This window comes from Rhinolophus sinicus, linkage group LG04 (assembly GCF_036562045.2).
Source record: "Rhinolophus sinicus isolate RSC01 linkage group LG04, ASM3656204v1, whole genome shotgun sequence".
Lineage (NCBI taxonomy): Eukaryota > Metazoa > Chordata > Mammalia > Chiroptera > Rhinolophidae > Rhinolophus > Rhinolophus sinicus.
In genome coordinates, this window is record NC_133754.1 from 103,926,584 (window position 1) to 103,946,409 (window position 19,826).

Sequence of the window (19,826 nt, forward strand, 5' to 3'; positions counted from 1 at the left end):
ACCAAGTGGCCAATCTGAACTCTTGGCTTGGAGCTTTTAAGGCCACACAGATAGGATGAATTTAGGCTTCAAAACTCTAAGAGGACTGGTTTCTCCTCCCAACCCAGAGTCAAGGCGAAGCTAGACAGGCCTCAACGTATGGGTGAGTTATATTTTTCCTAGTTCTCCATTTCACCACCAATGCAGCCTTTGGAGTCCCAGCTTCATTCAGTGATGTCCCCTTTGATCTGCCATCTTGCACACACTAAGGCTTGTTGTTAGGACCAAAGCGCTAGGTTACCAACGCTAGCAAATCCTCCTAGAGCAGTTGTACATTTCACGTATCTCTTGGGATCATGCTCCCATCCGTGCTCCCAGATTGGTCTCTGAGAATTTACATTATTTTCTTGCCAGTGCACCTATGCATTATAAAGAAACTCTGAACTACACATTTATTTACTCAATATCTTTACGTATTTGAAGTAGGAAGGATTTTTCAGGATACTTACTTTGCCATATTGCCAGAAACTAAACTCTAGACTGTTTCTTTGAAGTCTAATATTCCAAGATATTATGGGTATTTTATATTTCATGAGAAAAGGGAAATATTCACTGTCTTTGTTTTTGTAATGATTATAAGTTATTCGATGTGAATATGAGCTCTACTATACAAATAAATTTATAATACACAATTATTAAGTGATTACATTATGGTTCTTGTTCATATGTACAGGAAAAAAAATTACTGACTTTAAGGTTATTACCGCTAAGGCCTAGTCTTTTGTTTCCCAGTTTTGCCCATTTGGAAAAAAGATACATAAATACTTGAATCCAATAAACACTTAGCCTTAAAAATAAATGGGAGATATTTAAATGAAATGCATCAAAACACAAAGAATCTTTGTTTTTTTACTTAGTCTAGCTTGTTCCCTCTGGTGATACAGAAATTAAGGCCCAAATTGTTTAGACTCGCCCATGGACATAAAGCTGTAGGAAGCAGGATGGGACCAAAACCATCTTCTGACTCTCCTTAACCCATTTAATAGGAACCGCTTCTTCTTCCTGACTCTTCCTATGAAAACACCATGGCTCTCTTATTTAAAAAACAAAATATATTCAGAGGACTACTATGTACAATTTATTGGCTTAAAATCTGAAGATTCAAGGCATCCAATATACTGAAGAGAACAGAGTGGAAGAGAGTGTGTATTTCCTCCCTCACGAATGCTGCTGATACCTGAGTCCCAACTCGCTGCGCTTGAACTCAGACTGCAGGGCTCCCGGGTTCCCTTCGGGGAGCCGCAGTGCATGAGCAAACCCTCCATCTCCTTTCAGGGTTTCATTACCGGCAGGTATGTCAGGCTGGGTCCCACAGCAGCCCATCCTGTGGTGTCCCAGACTACATCTGAGGTGGGAGGCTGAACCGGAGACCGCTTTGCACACAAGGACCTGCAGCCCGGCTCCCGAGGGCAGCCCAGTGCTAATGGCACCTGGCCAACCAATCAGCTCATCCCTCTTGGACTGTTTGAAATGAAGACACAGAAAGTGGACCGGTCAAGGGCAGGATGAAGAGATGGACAGCCAGTGGCAGAATCCACAGTGGTGGGCCTTAGAAAGGCAGGGCCTCAGACAAGGACCTGCTATGACACAAGCAAGTTACCAGAGCTGCTGACTGACCATCAGAGGCTCGGATGTCCCCTGAACAATGTCCTGCTCCGGCAACAGAGATGGCTTCCCGTACTCTTTCCTCCCTCGTAGTCTCACACTCAGTCCCCATCGACAGGTGTAATCTGAGTACCTCCACCCTTGACCACCTGACAGGACCTATCATCTACTTTGCTCGGAGATTCGATGGGCCTGTGGGCTGAAGGAAATTACAATACATCTGTCGTGCGGGAGACCCTGCTCGCTGCGCCATTTGTCGTGCGGGAGACCCTGCTCGCTGCGCCATTTGTCGTGCGGGAGACCCTGCTCGCTCCGCCATTTGTCGTGCGGGGCGGCCTGCGGGGTCTCTGCTCCCGCTCCCCACACAAGAACACAGGACATGGTGAGGCCAACAAGGAACACCCACGGAGCCATAGGTAGGGGAGCCATACCACCACGGTCTCAGTGGAGGCTGGGCCCACCGGACGCCGACCTGCCGTCCGCTTTTCCGCCAACCGACCGACCGACGACTCTTCTCCACTCTCTCCTCTGTTCCTCTCTCTCGGCTCTCCTCTTCCGCTCTCCTCGGCTCTGCTCGGCTCCTCGGCAATCCTCCGTAGTCGCAGCAGTTATACCAGCGGCCAATTGGCTAACCGGCCACAGCCGATGGCCAATCAGCCACAGCCGAGCCAGTACCCCTTCACGTGAGGCCGACAGCCTGTAAACTACTCACTGGGGCTCTGTCCCCACAACATCTAAACTGCTTGGTTTTGTACATGATTTATATAAATTAGACCTGCAACCACGGCTAAGGCTGGGAGTCAATGAGACTGGTTAAGAGTTAACTACACTGCCCATAAAAATAACCAGAATAAAAATGTTCAAATCTCTGTAGAGCTGTTTGTAGCGACCAAACAAAAGAAATCACTTCAGTTCAATTGATAAATATTTGCTAACACAGAGGAATAAGTAAGAAATTTAATAGAGTGCTCCTGTTCCTTTTCTAGAACTATTTTCTTGTAAAATAAAAAAATGGAGAAAGAATAAACATCCCCATATTGCTACCATCAAGAATTAACAACAACCAATCATAACATATTTGCTTCTGGTCATTTTTACTTTAATTAAAAAAAAAAAGTTCCTTTAGCCACCAACGTCACACAACTATTTTCTGCTGAACTCAGACAGTGTTTTTAATGCCCAAACCAACGACTTGGTTATTGGTTAACCATAATAATGATTAACCATTTGTCTTGAGGAGCTAATGTGCTCAGACACACCTGCTTTAAGTTTTAGTAGGCCAAGGCAAATTTTTGGACTTTCTTCCAAAAGTCCTGAGTCAGATGAGGTCAACTAAATGGGAGTACAGGGAGTCTCTTGTTCCTTAGATGACCTACTGCTTTGAGACTTTCCCGGGGACGTCCCTCTACATCCAGCAAGAAGGAGGCCACGTGGGGACAGAGAGCACTACTGAACAGCCACAACCAATGGCTCTTGCAAGCTAGACTCTCAAGTGAAGAATCTACAAAAGCGATTTGGCCTCAAGACCCTTTCCCCAGGGCAGGTCACAGGCAGAGGGACCACCATGCCCAGGAGCCCGCTGGGCGGCTGCACACAGAGGCCCTGCTGTGAGGTATCCCGATGGAAACACAGAACAAACTCACATGCCACAAATCAAACCTAGACACTTGGCAATGTTTTGTTCCAATTAACTCGTTCCAATATTTTCATGGAGTATTTTGGAGGAACTTCTGCCCCAAGCTTTGCAGAAGATGCACATAAACACCTGGAAAACACAGGACTCTCAACCACTTTTCAGCACTCCCACGCCTGCCGAAATGCTGCAGCCCCTGCCTTTTTTTTTTTTTTTTTTAATTTATTGGTGTGACAATTGTTAGTAAAATTACATAGATTTCAGGTGTACAATTCTCTATTACATCATCTATAAATCCCATTGTGTGTTCACCACCCAGAGTCAGTTCTCCTTCCATCACCATATATTTGATCCCCCTTACCCTCATCTCCCCCCCCCACCGCCCACCCCCCTTACCCTCTGGTAACCACTAAACTATTGTCTGTGTCTATGAGTTTCTGTTTCTCATTTGTTTGTCTTGTTCTTTTGTTGTTTTTGGTTTATATACCACATATCAGTGAAATCACATGGTTCTCTGCTTTTTCTGTCTGACTTATTTCGCTCAGCATTACACTCTCAAGATCCATCCATGTTGTCACAAATGTTCCTATATCATCTTTTCTTACCACCAAATAGTATTCCATTGTGTATATATACCACAACTTCTTTATCCATTCATCTATCGAAGGACATTTTGGTTGTTTCCATGTCTTGGCCACCGTAAACAAAGCTGCAATGAACATTGGAGCACACGTGTCTTTATCTCTAAATGTTTTCAGATTTTTTGGGTAGATACCCAGGAGAGGGATTGCTGGGTCATATGGCAATTCTATTCGTAATTTTTTGAGGAACCTCCACACTGCCTTCCATAACGGCTGCACCAGTCTGCATTCCCACCAACAGTGTATGAGGGTTCCTTTTTCTCCACAGCCTCCCATTTGTTACTATTTGTCTTGTTGATGATAGCCATTCTGACTGGGGTGAGGTGATATCTCATAGTGGTTTTGATTTGCATTTCTCTGATGATTAGTGATGTTGAGCATTTTTCATATGTCTATTTGCCATTTGTATGTCCTCTTTGGAGAAATGTCTCTTCAAGTCCTCTGCCCATTTTTCAATTGGGTTGTTTGTTTTTTGTTGTTGAGTTGCATGAGTTCCTTGTATATTCTGGATACTAGCCCTTATCGGAGGCACTGTTTGCAAAAATCTTCTCCCATTCAGTTGGTGGCCTCTTTATTTTGTCAATGGTTTCTTTTGCTGTGCAGAAGCTTTTAAGTTTCATATAGTCCCATTCATTTATTTTAGCTTTTACTTCCATTGCCTTTGGAGTCAAGTTCATAAAATGCTCTTTGAACCCAAGGTCCATAAGTTTAGTACCTATGTTTTCTTCTATGCAGTTTATTGTGTCAGGTCTTATGCTTAAGTCTTTGATCCATTTTGAATTAACTTTGGTACATGGTGACAAATAGCAGTCCAGTTTCATTCTTTTGCACGTGGCTATCCAATTCTCCCAGCACCATTTATTGAAGAGGCTGTCTTTGCTCCATTGTATGTTTTTAGCTTCTTTGTCAAAAATTATCTGTCCATATTTATGTGGTTTTATTTCTGGGTTCTCAATTCTATTCCACTGGTCTACGTGTCTGTCTTTCTGCCAATACCATGCTGTTTTGATTATTGTAGCCTTGTAGTACAAGCCAAAGTCAGGAAGTGTGACACCTCCATTATTGTTCTTTTTTCTTAAGATTGCTTTGGCTATTCGGGGTCTTTTGTGGTTCCAAACAAATCTGATGATTTTTTGTTCTATTTCTTTAAAATATGCCATTGGGATTTTGATGGGGATTGCATTGAATCTGTATATTGCTTTGGGTAATATGGCCATTTTAACTATGTTGATTCTTCCAATCCATGAGCACGGAATGTCTTTCCATTTCTTTGTGTCTTCTTCAATTTCTTTCAAAAATGTCTTATAGTTTTCAGCATATAGGTCTTTCACATCCTTGGTTAAGTTTATTCCTAGGTATTTTATTCTTTTTGCTGCAATTGCAAAAGGAATTGTTTTTGTATTTCTTTTCTGAGATTTCATTGTTAGTATATAGGAAGGCAATGGACTTTTGTACGTTGATTTTGTAGCCAGCAACTTTACTGTATTCGTTGATTGTTTCTAATAGCTTTTTGGTAGAGTCTTTAGGGTTTTCTATATATAGCATCATGTCATCTGCAAAGAGTGATAATTTAACTTCTTCATTCCCAATTTGGATGCCTTTTATTTCTTTCTCTTGCCTGATTGCTCTGGCAAGGATTTCCAACACTATGTTGAAAAGCAGAGGTGATAGGGGACAGCCCTGTCGTGTTCCTGAACGTAGAGCAAAGGGCTTCAGCTTTTCACCATTAATTATAAGATTAGCAGAGGGCTTGTCATATATGGCCTTTATTATGTTAAGGTATTTTCCTTCTATACCTATTTTATTAAGTGTTTTAATCATAAACGGATGTTGTATCTTGTCAAATGCTTTTTCTGCATCAATTGATATAACCATATGATTTTTGTCCTTTATTTTGTTTATGTGATGTATCACATTGATGGATTTGCGTATGTTGAACCATCCTTGTGCCCCGGGGATGAACCCCACTTGGTCGTGATGAATAATCTTTTTAATGCATTGTTGTATTCGATTTGCTAGAATTTTATTTAGGATTTTTGCATCGGTATTCATCAGAGATATTGGTCTGTAGTTTTCTTTTTTCGTGCTGTCCTTACCAGGTTTTGGTATCAGGGTAATGTTGGCCTCATAAAATGAGTTAGGGAGTACTGTCTCTTCTTCAATTTTTGGAAGAGTTTGTGCAGGATTGGTATTAGATCCTCTTTGAAGGTTTGGTAGAATTCACTAGTGAAGCCATCTGGTCCCGGACTTTTGCTTTTGGGAAGGTTTTGGATGACTGATTCAATTTTGTTACTGGTGATCGGTCTGTTTAGATTTTCCAGTTCTTCATGGTTCAGCCTTGGAAGGCTATATGTTTCTAAGAACTTGTCCATTTCTTCTAGGTTGTTGAATTTGGTGGCATATAGTCCTTCATAGTATTCTTGGATGATCCTTTGTATTTCTGTGGTGTCCGTGATAACTTCCCTTTTTGTTTCTGATTTTGTTAATCAGTGTCTTCTCTCTTTTTATCTTAGTAAGTCTAGCCAAGGGTTTGTCAATTTTGTTAATCTTTTCAAAGAACCAGCTCTTTGTCACACTAATTTTTTCTATTGTCTTTTTGTTCTCTATTTCATTAAGTTCTTCTCTGATTTTTCTTATTTCCTTTCTTCTGCTGACCTTGGGTTTTACTTGTTCTTCTTTTCTAGTTCTTTAAGGTGTAACATGAGGTTATTTATTTGGGAGTTTTCTTGTTTCTTGAGATAGGCCTGTAATGAGATAAATTTCCCTCTTAAAACTGCTTTTGCTGCATCCCAAAAATTTTGGTAGGATGTATTTTCATTGTCATTTGTTTCTATATATCTTTTGATCTCTCCTCTAACTTCTTTTTGACCCAGTTGTTCTTTAAAATTATGTTTTCTAATCTCCATGTATTTGTGTTTTTCCCCGCTTTCTTTTTGCAGTTGATATCCAATTTCAAAGCCTTGTGATCAGATAATATGCTTGGTATGATTTCAATCTTCTTAAATTTGTTGAGACTGATTTTATGTCCCAATATATGGTCTATCCTTGAGAATGTTCCATGTACACTAGAAAAGAATGTATAGTCTGATGTTTTAGGATGAAGTGCTCTATAAATGTCAATTATGTCCATTTCATCTAATGTGTCATTTAGGGCTACTATTTCGTTATTTATTTTCTGTTTGGATGATCTATCCATAGCTGTCAATGATGTATTTAAGTCCCCTAGTATAATTGTGTTTTGGTCAATTTGTCCCTTTAGTTCTGTTAGTAGTTGCTTGGTGTATTTCGGTGCTCCCTGATTGGGGGCATAAATATTGATGACTGTTATGTCTTCTTGTTGTACAGTCCCCTTCACCATTATGAAATGTCCATCTTTGTCTCTTGTTATCTTTTTCACCTTGAAGTCTATTTCATCTGATATCATTATGGCTACACCTGATTTTCTCTGGGTACCATTTGCTTGGAGTGTCAATTTCCACCCTTTCACTTTGAGTCTATGCTTGTCCTTGTAGCTGAGATGTGTCTCTTGGAGACAGCATATGGTTGGGTTTAGTTTTTGATCCAATCTGCTATTCTGTGCCTTTTGATTGGTGAGTTCAGTCCATTTACATTTAGGGTGATTACTGATATGTGAGGATTTCCTGTCATTCTATCTTTAGTTTTCTGGTAAGGCTGTGTCTCCATTGTTTCTTTGCCTTTTTGTTGTTGTCTATTATTTCTGTGTGGTGGTATTCTATGATGTTTCCCTCTGTTTCTTCTTTTATTTCAGTATATATTTCAGTTCTGGATTTTTTTGAGTGGTTACCCTTAAGTTTATGTAAAAGAAAGTTTGATATTTAGAGTATTCCATTTTCTTCAGCACGCTTACTTTCTCCATTCCCATATTCCGGTTCAGGCCTTTACTCTCCCCCTTTTTGAGTTTTGGTTGCCACAAATTGTCCCTGTTGATGGTGGCCGAATAGCCTCCTTTAGTATTTCTTGTAGTGCAGGTCGTGTATTAGAAAATTCCCTCAGCTTCTGTATGTCTGGAAAGGTCTTTATTCCTCCTTCATATATAAAGGATATCTTTGATGGATATATTATTCTTGGTTCATGATTTCTCTCTTTCAATAGTTTGAATATTTGGTTCCACTCCCTCCTGGCTTGTAGAGTTTCTGCTGAAAAATCTGATGATAATCTAATGGGCTTTCCTTTGTAAGTTACCGTCTTCTTTTCCCTCAGCCCCTGCCTTTTAACAGAGAAAAACCCTCTAGTTCAAAGCCCTGTGGTAAGTGGCTGCAACACACCAATCTTACCTCTAGAGGTCAGCCTAGCACTAGGATACAAAATAGTATCTGCAGGCTACTATTTAAATTTTTATTTAAAATTAGAGAAAAGGAAGTGTTAACAATTATCAGTGTAGGGTAGGATATGGGTAGTGTTTTTATATTTCTGTTTTTGAAATTGTATTCAAAAGGAGCATTGATTAATTTAAAAAGATAAAAGACAACAGAGAAAGTGGAACTCTTGCATTATTGGTGGGACTGTAAAATACTGCAGCTGCTATGGAAAATGGTATGCTACTTCTTCAAAAAAATAGAAATGGAATCACCATATGATCCATCAATCCTACTTCTGAGTATATATCCAAAAGATGAAAGCAGGGACTTGAAGAGAGATTTCTATATCCATGTTCATAACAGCATTATTCACAATTGCCAAAAGGTAGAAGCAACTCAAATGTCCATCAATGGATGAATGGATAAACGAAATGTGGTATAAACATAAACAATAAAATACATTCAGCCTTAAAAATGAAGGAAGCTCTGACACCTGCTACAAGATGGATGGACCTTCAGGTCATTATGCTACATGAAATAAGCCAGACACAAAAATACAAAAACTGTCTGATTCCACTTGTATGGGATACTTAGAGTCAGACTCACAGAGACAGAAAGTGGAATGGGGATTGCTGAGGGTTTGGGGGAGAGGCTTAAAGGGTTGGTGTTTGATGGGTTCAGTTTGGGAAGATGGAAAGTTCTGGAGATGACGTTAGTGATAGCCGCAAAACAGTGTGAGTGTACTTAATGTTGCTGAACTGTACACTTAAGGAAGGTAAATTTTATGTTATGTGTTTTTTACAATTAAAAATAAAAAAATAAAGACAATATATTTTCTTTATTAAAGGAGTGGTTGCTTTCACTGACATTAAATTTTATTTAAACTTGAATCTTCTAGAAGGTAAATGAGAAGTCAAGCAAGATCAAAACTCCGTATGAACTGGAATTCAGAAATAAATTGATTTAGGGACCACCTTGTAGATTTTGTAGAATGAGTTAGAAAATCACCTTAGCTCGTTATCATTCCATTTGATTCATGTAATAATCTAGGCTTTGAACTTCCAATTACACGTGGTAGATAAAACACACATATTTATCTCTGCTTCCTCCAGGAACCTCAATAAAACCAGACTAAAGGAATCATCTTAACTAGACTTATTATGGTGATTCATCTTACACCTGAAACTAATATGATGTCATATGTCAATAATACCTAAATAAAAAATTAAAAATATAGGTGCACAAGGTGAAATATTTTCTGGAAGGTGGAAAAGCGGTAACGTAAATGACTAAGTGGAGTAGAAAAAGCTCAGATTAACATATCAGGAAAGGAAAATGCCAGTGAGAAGCAAGGCAAAGTGTCTCCCAACGGACCTGGCAAAGGTCAGAATCTGCAGACACCAGACATGACATGGTGTGAGTGACATGACATGGCATAGGACATGAAGAGCAGGAAGCCATGAATCCCTCCATCCCCACTCCGACAGAAATCTAACCAACACACGCCAGACACATGTGAGGGCATGACGCACTGTAGGAGACAGGGTCAAGACCAATTTCCACATTGAATGGTGAGAACACACACACACCTCCAGGCACTTTCCTTAGATGAGGGACAATAATGTTGGATGGAGATTGGCAGGTTCTTTGACATTGAGGCATCAAAGAGAAGAGACACAGGTACTGATACTCGGAGATAGTGAGAAAGCTAGACCCCTGCCAACCACTGAAAGATGCCCAGCAGCTACTTGCCTGGGCCACGCAGCAGGTCCCATGGAGTGCCTCCTTCTTAAGTACAATACAGCATTACCTGTCACCAGACAGCCTCTAACACTAGAGGGAGGCCAAAACCAAAACCAAATGTATGGAAACATAGTACCGACCTGTGAGGACACCATAGCATGCCAGGAGTGAAAGAAAGTCAGACACTGTGGTATCTGCTCAAAGACTGGACCGGGTGTTACATCCAGGACTCTGTGATAAGACAGGAAGAAAGAGACAGAGAGAAACTGGAAATGAAATGCATGGTGGTTAAAATGGAAGTTTTAATGAAAGGGCTGGAGGGTAAATCTGGAAGTCTGAGGAAGAATGGCAAGACAGAGATGGCCGATAGGAAAGAACACATAAGAAAATTAAAGGACTTTTCTACATGTTCCAGTATCTGACTAATAGGAGTTCTGGAAAGAGCTGTTGGGGAAGAAAGGTAACTGGAATAAAGCCATCGTTTGAACTGTCCTAATGACAGCCAAGTGACAGCATGATCTGTGAACACACAGATAAGTCAAGTTGAACGACCCTGCTGAACTCTTGGCCCAGGAGAGGACAGAAAAAAAGGGGTAGGGAGGAAATTAGCTAAGAAATAATACAAAAATATTTCCCAAACAAAGGAATATATTTCCGGATCAGGTATCAAGTCTAAGTGTAGGGAACTGGGACAGGAACTGCGGGTCTGGGCTAGAAACCTGGCAGTAACAGCTGTCTTTGTGTGTGTATTTCTTCAATGAGAATTTGTGAAATATAAGAACTAGGCCCTTAGCTATTTCAGAGCAGCTTTAATATGCAATCGATAATTTTGATAAAAGTGAACTGGCATTTTAACATGCTTAACCATAGAGCTGGGAGAACTATGGGTGGAGCTGGGAGAACTATGGGTGGAGCTGGGCCCCCTTGTTGACTCTCTGGTCCTGATTTTCTGTTGGACTTTGTAGTAACTACCAGGGGAGGGATGAGGATATATAGAATAGCCATCTTCGAAGCAGTGGCATTATTTTTCCTTCTTCACATGGGTAGCCAGTTGGAGCCCGGGTTGGAGGTGTGTGTTCCTGCACCGTGGTGGTGGTTTTTGTTTCTTTTTCCTTTTCCCAAATAAAAAGTTTTCCTTGTGGGTTTATCTGGAGAGTTATTTTTTGCCAGTCGACAATTTCATGTGACCTCTTCCCTTCCAGCCCTTGGCAGAACAGTGCTCAGTGCTCCCATTTGCTCCCCACTTCAGCAGGGACCAGTTAGAACAGGAGGCCAGGATCTCTTCTGGGTGGAGTGCCCCATATGTCACCTGCTGCACAGTGACGCTGCACTGTCCAGTCCCCTGACCTGGCTCTGTCACTGCTACCAAGGCCCAAGCATACACATCTGAGAGCCGCAGGGCTCCAACCACACACGCCAACTGCACACAGGACGGACTAAGTTCATGCTCCACAAAATCCGGAATTCAGTGCCTGCAACGAGAAAGTGCAGGACCATCCACCAGAGCGGTCTGTCTCCTACCATGGAGCACTTTTTTCTCATTTATTCATTGCACGTTTATCATTTTCAGTGTTTCTGAAGTGGGGAGGAAAAGGGGGACAGAGTACCAAACATTTGATTAAAAAGAGGAGCCCCAGACTTTGTTTGTGTGACATCAGTGTTGTTAAAATCTTGACTGCCTCCCACCAAAGATGTCTCCAGTTCCCCAAGGGCATGCCTCTCGTCTACCCACTATTTACTTGGCGGGGCAGGGAGATACTCAGGGAGCAGAGGGCCTGTTTAGGTCTCATGCCCATCAACTTCACCATTGTTTTCACTGGAGAATCAGGCATTAGCGCAGTTAATAAACGTGCACTCTGACGCCTATCTGTGGTTGTCAGAAACAACGGGAGACAAGCCCCACCACAGCTGAGTTCACACCCTTCACAGCAGGTAAGCCTCACAGCCCACCTTCACTGTTAGTGTGTCCATATGCACAGGCACACATGATATACCATACACCCTTAAAATGGTCAACAGTCACTCTTCCTCCGACCATCCAGACACAAAGGAATCTGATGGTACCTCAGTTTTTCAAATGTACAATTAGCATATGCAACTTTTACAAATCACATAGAGCAAAACTATTTCTGTCTGGGAAAGATAGATAAGTGAAATGAAGCAATCATTTGAGCTGTCCTAATGACAGTCAAGTGACAGCATGATCTGTGAACACAGAGATAAGTCAGATGGAATGACCCAGTTGAACCCTTGGCCTCTGGGTGTGAACTTTTATTAACGGGACTTGTGGTCACTACTGAACTTCAGTCCAGTTAGGTTTAGTCAACCACTTCCCTGCACCCTGCTTCCAGGAGCACTTGAATTAAACTACTAACATCAGGTTCCTGCCAGGAACAGTTACCATTTATCTGAGTCTTCTTTATTGCCCTTCAATAAAATTGAAAAAAAAAATGTCTCCATGAATGTCTTATACATTTTTATTATATTTATACCTAAGTTGCATACATTTGTTTGGTAACTGTAGCAAATTTTCAATTGTGTTTTCTAACCATGTATGTACAGAAATATAGTTGATTTTTTTCCCCATCTGACATGTATTTTCCCCAGCCTTGAAATTTTACCAACAAAGTCTATGTTCAAATTTCACTAATGAGGTTTCCCAAGGTCAAGCTACCTTTCTATTATGAGATTTAAATATGTTAAGTTTTAAGTTACTCATTTTGCCACCCTGTTAGAAAAAGATTAGTCCTGGATAACAGCTTTTTTTTTTTTTTTTTTTTTTTTAAATTCACTAAGCTCTCTTGGCAGGGTATGAGTTGTGATAGTAATTTCCTTACTCTTCTAATGTTTTAATTTTTTTTTTTTTTAAATCAACCTCACCCAGTTTAAGTTCACTTTTACAAGTTCAGAGTCAAGATGTACCATTTCTACTCATTTAAGATTAGAGTTTAATAGGTCTAACACACACAGCATTTTCATGCAGAGGTAATGAACTCCAACATTTTAGTTTCTATTACAGAATGTTCAGAAGAATGTGAATATGGGAACTGAACCAAACTGGGAGGGTGGGACCCATGTCAGAAAAAGACTGAAAAATATGGCCAACAGAACTGACTTTTGAGACTCTAGAAGAGGTTCCCGTGACTCAGTTAAAACAGTTACTAAGCTGGTGCCTATGAAGTTCCAGGATCTGGGGACAAGAAACTGCATGCGGCTATTTCTGTGCCCACACGGAGATGACACGACATTTGCATACCGAGGGGCACTGAGAGTCCTCGTGAAGTTCACAGCCTACTGTGATGGATGAAGACCACAAAGCAGGGTTTCATAAAAGGACACCCACTGGGCATAGCTGGTTTGACCCTCAGTCAATTCAACTCAGTCAGGAAGATACATTGTTCATACTTCTTGACCAAAGGTTTTCCCTATAACTTACGCTGGACACATGGTCGGGGACATTTTAATCTTGGGTCCCTGAACACTAAGTTCTATGGCCAATACACAGTGTGTTGACATGAGCCAACGTCATTGGTAACCTGCAGGTCGACAGTTTACTGACTGAAAGAAGCAACAACAATTCTTTCCTGGCTGAAAAAATGTTGAAACTCAGAACTGAACTTATTGACCAAAATAATTACAAAAATAAGGTTTGGACTCAATCCTCTTAGCCTGGTCTCTCTGTACAGGAATGGCACATTTGAAAATCTTATGATTTAAGAAAGGAAAGCAGGTGAGTCACAAGACCAAAAACCTAGTACTCTCCAGGAAGGCAACATGACGCGGCTAAACCTGATTGTCCTGAGACTCTTTGCACACAATCATTTGAGAAGAAAGAGGCAGTCGGTCACAAGGCCTTGTAAGGTCCCTACTTCCGGCTAAAGAAGTACAACCAGTTCTGCATACTTAAGTTAACCCAGCTGAAATGTGAGTTGTAAACATTCAGTCACTACTATTGAGGAAAGAGCTGTGAGTGCTCTTTTTAAGTCTTAGACACATAAGAATCCAGCATGTTTGCTTTCTCTGCAATAAGGCTGCTAATAGTAATAAGTCATTTGGGATTTTTTTGGTTCAAAAGTCTTACAGGCTGATACCTAAAACTTCAATCAGGAACCATTAACATTCAGAAATATTAGCTTCTCATTTAGCAAAGTAGTAGCTTAACAGGAAAACCTTTAATGTGGCCTAAAAAAGAAGAAAAACAAATCTTACCCACAATTTCCCCATGTACTCCCTGATGCCTAAAACAGCTTTAAAAGTGGCCAAAACCTTCAATGACACATCTAAAAAGTTAGGCCTAAAATACATATACCCCAAGAAATAGACCAAAGAACTTTTCAGTTAGGAATCTTAGTTTGCTCTTGGTTACAAGTGAGTTGGAATTGGCTTTACAAAATAAAAGATGAAATGATAATAGAGCTGAAAAGTATAGCGTAGAAGTCAGCAAGCTATATACAGAGGATGCCAAAACCATGTATACACATTTTAAGAAAAGAAAAAACTGTATTAAAATTGTAATACTCAATATACGAAGTCAGACCAGTTTGCAAACTCATCCCAGAATAAGTGCTATATACCTCACTGCTGAGTATCACTACGGTCACCTTTGAAGTACTCCCCTTGGGAAGCTATGCACCGACACCAGCACCTAGTCCACCCTTCAAAGCAATTCTGGAACTCTTTTTCTGGAATGGCCATCAGAGCTATTGTCGTATTACTGTTGATGTCCTGAATGTCATCAAAATGTCTTCCTTTCAATATTTCCTTTATCTTCGGTTAAGAAAGAAGTCATTTGGGGCCAGATCAGGTGAGTAGGGAGGGTGTCTCGATACAGTTATTTGTTTACTGGCTAAAATCTCCCTCACAGACAGTGCCGTGTGAGCTGGTGCATTGTCCTCCAAAAGCCATGAATTGTTGGCGAGACATTCAGGTCGTCTAACTTTTTCACACAGCCTTTTCAGCACTTCCAAATAGTAAACTTGGTTAACTGTCCAGTTGGTACAAATTCATAACGAATAATCCCTCTGATATCAAAAAGGTTAGCAACATCGTTGCAACAAGTTCATGAACTTAAATTGTCAGACCTCGTATGCCGATAACAAAAGATGAATGTAAGTCACGTTTGACTTCTGCAATTACAAAAGGTGCTCAAAGTGGTTACCATCAGTGTCCAGACACTTCTGATTACGGCGAACTACTGCTTTAGCTACGCTGACCAAAAGGTCCATTTGTATTGCTGCCAGTTTTCTACGGTACACCACATCCTTTAAGGTCCCCCATAGATAGAAGTCAAGGGGTGTTAAGTCAGAAGAACGTGGGGGAAACTCAACTGCACCTCTTCATCCTATCCATTGTCCTGGCAAATTCTCATTGACGTAAGCTCTCACATTTCGGTGAAAGTGCAGTGGGGCGCCATCTTGTTGGAAGTAAAATTGATCATTCCCAAAAATAACTTTTGGGCAAATGTCATACTACACATTGCCACAATAATTCAACTTCGAAAAGTAATACATAGATAACATCCCTTAAAATGTGTGTACATTTTTTTGGCACAAACATGCTCTGGTGCCCATGCTCTGGTGCCTGTGAGATAGTTTTTACATGTTGAAATGGTTGGGAAAAAAATCAATAGAATAATAACACTTCCTGATGTGTGAAAATTATATAAACTCCAAAGTTCTGTGTTAATCCATTAAATTCTTTTGGAATACAGCCATGCCCACATGTCTACAGATTGTCCACAGCTGCTTTCACTCCACAAGGAGTTGCTACAGAGATCTGAAAAGCCTAAAATATTTACTACCTGGACTTTACAGAAAAAGGCTGGGCTGGCTTAACGCATGACTAAATCAGAGGTTCAGGGGTCTCCTCATTCCATGCTGTGCTCTCCTCCAACATTGGGCCAGTTATTGAGCTAGTATCTCTCAGCTCCAAACCCACCTACCAGAATGACTATCACCAGAAAACAAATGAAAAAGTTCAGGCCAGCTGAAAAGTCAGTATCGCCACCTGAGGGTATGAGGCCAACATTACTATCAGCTACCATTTCCCAAATGGGGCTTGCTGTGCTCACACTTACACACACCATTTAATGGGGGAATAAAGGGAACATTTACTAAGTAGATGTAATTTTACTTAGTTAGAAATACCATAAATTCCTTAGAGTTCTTTATAACTATATTCCCCTTATGGTTTTTTCATTATCAACAAATTACTTCCTGTGACACCGCTTCCCCTCCACAGTCAAAAATCCACATATAACTTTTGACTGCCCTAAAATTTTAATTTTCCCTAAGTAACCATAGGAGATTAGTTCCCCTGCAGATACCAAAATCTTCAGATGCTCAAGTCCCCTATATAACATGGCGTAGATCAATGCATACATTTGGCCCTTCACATCCTCAGACTCATAACTGTGGACTGAAAACAGTGCAGGTATTTACTGAAAAAAATATAAGTGGACCCATGCAGTTCAAGCCCATGTTGTTCAGGGGTCAACTGTATTTTCTCCTGCATTACCATAGTAGAACATATGGCTTTTATCCGTTTTTCCTGAAGCTTAAAGTACACTTAAAGACTTTTGAAGACTGACTTCCAACACTATCGTGGACCAGAATCTCTGAAGAGCCTGTTTATAAAATCGCAGGATCCTGCATAAGAATAATGTTTATGGATCAGGGATTCACAAATACAGCAAGTAAGAAAAATTTTCAAGGCTCCACCTTTAATCAACAAAGGCAAAAATAGAAAAAGAACTCAAAGAAGATATACAAATGGCAAATAAGCATATGAAAGGATGTTCCACATCAGATGTCATCAGAGAAATTCAAATTAAAACAACCAGGTACCATTTCATACCTATTAGAATGGCCATAATTCGGACCACTGACAACACCAAATGCTGGCGAGGACATGGAGCAACAGGAACTCTCACTCACTGCTGGTGGAGATGCAAATAATGCAGCCATTTTGGCAGACAATTTGCAGTTTCTTACAAAACTAAACATACTCTTACCAAATGATCTAGCAGTATGGCTCCTTGGTACCCAAAAGTTGAGACTTTTGTCCACACCAAAACCTGCACAGAGATGTTTATAGCTTTATTCATAATTGTCAAAATTTGAAAGCAACCAAGATGTCCTTCAGTAGGGAATGGATAAGTAAACTGTGGCCCACCCAGACAACTGTATATTATTCAGTGCCAAAAGGAAATGAGCTACCGTGTTTCCCGAAAATAAGACCTAGCCAGACCATCAGCTCTAATGCATGTTTTGGAGCAAAAATTAATATAAGACCCAGCCTTATATTATATGATATTATTTATAAGACCCAGTCTTATATTAAAACAAGACTGGGTCTTATATTAATTTTTGCTCCAAAAGACGCATTAGAGCTGATGGTCCAGTCCAGCTAGGTCTTATTTTCAGGGAAACACGGCATCAAGCTATGAAAAGGCAGGGGAGATAAGCTGGAAGGTAAGTTCAATCACCAGTGGCCAATGATTTAATCAATTGAGCCTATTAATGAAGCCTCTATGAAAACCCAAAAGGACAGGGGTTAGAGAGCTTCTGGGTTCGTAAACACATGGAGATTTGGGGAGACTGTCACTTCAAAAAAGCAGGGAAGTCCCACACCCCTTCCAATACATCTGGTCCTATGCATCTCTTTATCTTGCTATTGACTCGTATCCTATAATATGCTTTGCAATAAACCAGTAATCTTATGAGTAAACTGGTTTCCTGAGTTCTGTGAGCTGCTCTAGCAAATTAATCCAACCCAAGCAGGGAAATCATGGGAACTTCTGATTTATAGCCAGTTGGTCAGAAGCACAAGCTGGCAACTAAAGTGGAGGATGGTCTTGTGGGACAGAGCCCTTAACCTGTGCAATCTGACGCTATCTCCAGGTAGATAGTCAGAATTGAGTTTATTACAGGACACCCAGCTGGTGTCGCAGAATTGCTTGGTGGTGTAGGAAAAAAACTCACACATCAGAATTGGAGACAGAATTTCAACTATTTAACATGAGAAACTTTTTCTGTAAAGGCCCACATAGTAATATTTTAGGCTTTGTGGCCTCATAAGGTCTCTGTTACATATTCTTCTTTTTTTATTTTATAATCCTTAAAAAATACCAATCTTAGCTCAATGGGTTATACAAAACAAGCTGCAGGCCAGGTTTGGCCAGCTGGTGGAGTCTGCAGACCCCCAATCTGGCACAACATGTATTTCACTAACTCATTTTGGATGATCTACTTCTCACAAATCCCTCTCCCTGTAGAATGTGAGATCTTAGTCTACTGTGTTTACTACGGAATCCCAGGGTTAAGATGAGCACATAGGAGGTGCTCAATCAGTGATTTTTAATGAATGAAAGTAGGAATACTTGCAATCGGGGGGAAAATTTGTTTTATTTAAAGCTCCCCAATGATTTCTATGGTGGAGGCCATTGGTGCTCCACCCAGATCTCTTTGAATCCCTTTTGCCAGCATTGAGTGTCCACCCCCCAGCTTTTGAAGTCTTTCCTGCAAAAATTCCATACCTGCCTCTTCCCTCAGAGTATGACCCTGGACCTAGACCAGAGACCTGGAAGTGCCTGGGAGTTCGCAACCGCCCAGGATGGCCCCAGGCAGTGACTGATGCAGGAATATGAAAGCTCAGCTCTCCTGCCTTCAGGGGTGACAGACTTTGCAGAGTACTTTACACTTCAGAACTCCCCTGGAATCTTGATGAGCCTGGCACTTCTGAAATCATGCCCTCAGTTGGCTTTTTGGTCTTCCTTATCCTGTCCCCTCACTCCCCTACTGGCTTCTCCTGGGAGCACTTCCTTAACCAACCACTGGCCCAGTAATCCTCACCTCAGGACCTGATTCTGAGGATCTTGATCTAAGACAACCTCAGGTACGGGAGTAATTCAGGTACTGGAATTATCAGATATATAATATGAGACAATTGTGCCCTACGTGCTCAAAGGTTTGAAAATGGTACCACAAAGAATGAGCAAACAATGAGAAACTATTAAAAATAAACAGGCATATTTGGAAAAGAAACAAATGGAACTTTTAAAATGAAAAGTTAATTATTGAAATAAGCTCCATGGATGTTTGAAACAGATTAGACACAAATAAAACTAGAATTAGTGAACTGGAAGAAAGATCTAAAAGGTGCATCTAGAATGCACTCCAAAGAGACAAAGAGAGAGAGAATATGAAATAGAGGTTAAAAGATATGAAGGCTGGAATGAGTTGGTTCAAAACACATGTAATCAGAATCTCAGAAGGAAGAACAGGCCCAGCAATCTCTTTGGTATGCACCCTGTAGACATTCTTGCACTTATGCACTGGGAGACATATGCCCCACACTGGAAATAGCTGTGATATTCATCGAAAGGATAAGAGAAAAGTAAATTATAGCAAAGACACACAGTAGACAATTACATAGCAATGAAAACAGATGTACTACAGCTACAAGCAGAAACATGGGTGAATCTCAAAAGTACGTTTGAGCAACACTAAACCACGTACTGTTTGGGGATACATTTTTAGGCAAGGTAATGGTAAACAGAAAATAAAGGATAGTTGTTACTTCTGGTGGGAAGGCAGGGGGATCAGACCCACCAAGTGCATACAGCATATTGACAATGTTTGAGATCTCAAGGTGGGTTGTAGATTCATGAATGTTCACTTTATTATGTTCTTCATAAATTAGCATAAATAGTCTATTCTTTTGTATATATCAAATATTATACTAAAAGTAGTCTTTGCAGGATCGCTATAAAACATTTAGTGTAGATGGGTGCTATAGATGCTCAGACCACCTTAACAGGTCAGACAGATCAGGGCTAGAATCTTG

At 40.5% G+C, this 19,826-nt stretch overlaps 1 protein-coding gene and 1 long non-coding RNA gene across 3 annotated transcripts in view; both read right to left on the reverse strand.

Annotated features, from left to right (window-relative positions):
- The window catches only part of CRYL1 (crystallin lambda 1), a 114,968-nt gene that overhangs the window by 85,226 nt on the left and 9,916 nt on the right, over positions 1–19,826 (reverse strand). The window lies entirely within an intron of this gene.
- On the reverse strand, positions 1,326–3,621 carry LOC141571089 (uncharacterized). The gene is made up of 2 exons (XR_012495631.1): positions 2,076–3,621; positions 1,326–1,500 (listed from the first exon to the last, which is right to left on the reverse strand). It is a non-coding gene; the product is annotated as an uncharacterized LOC141571089 (long non-coding RNA).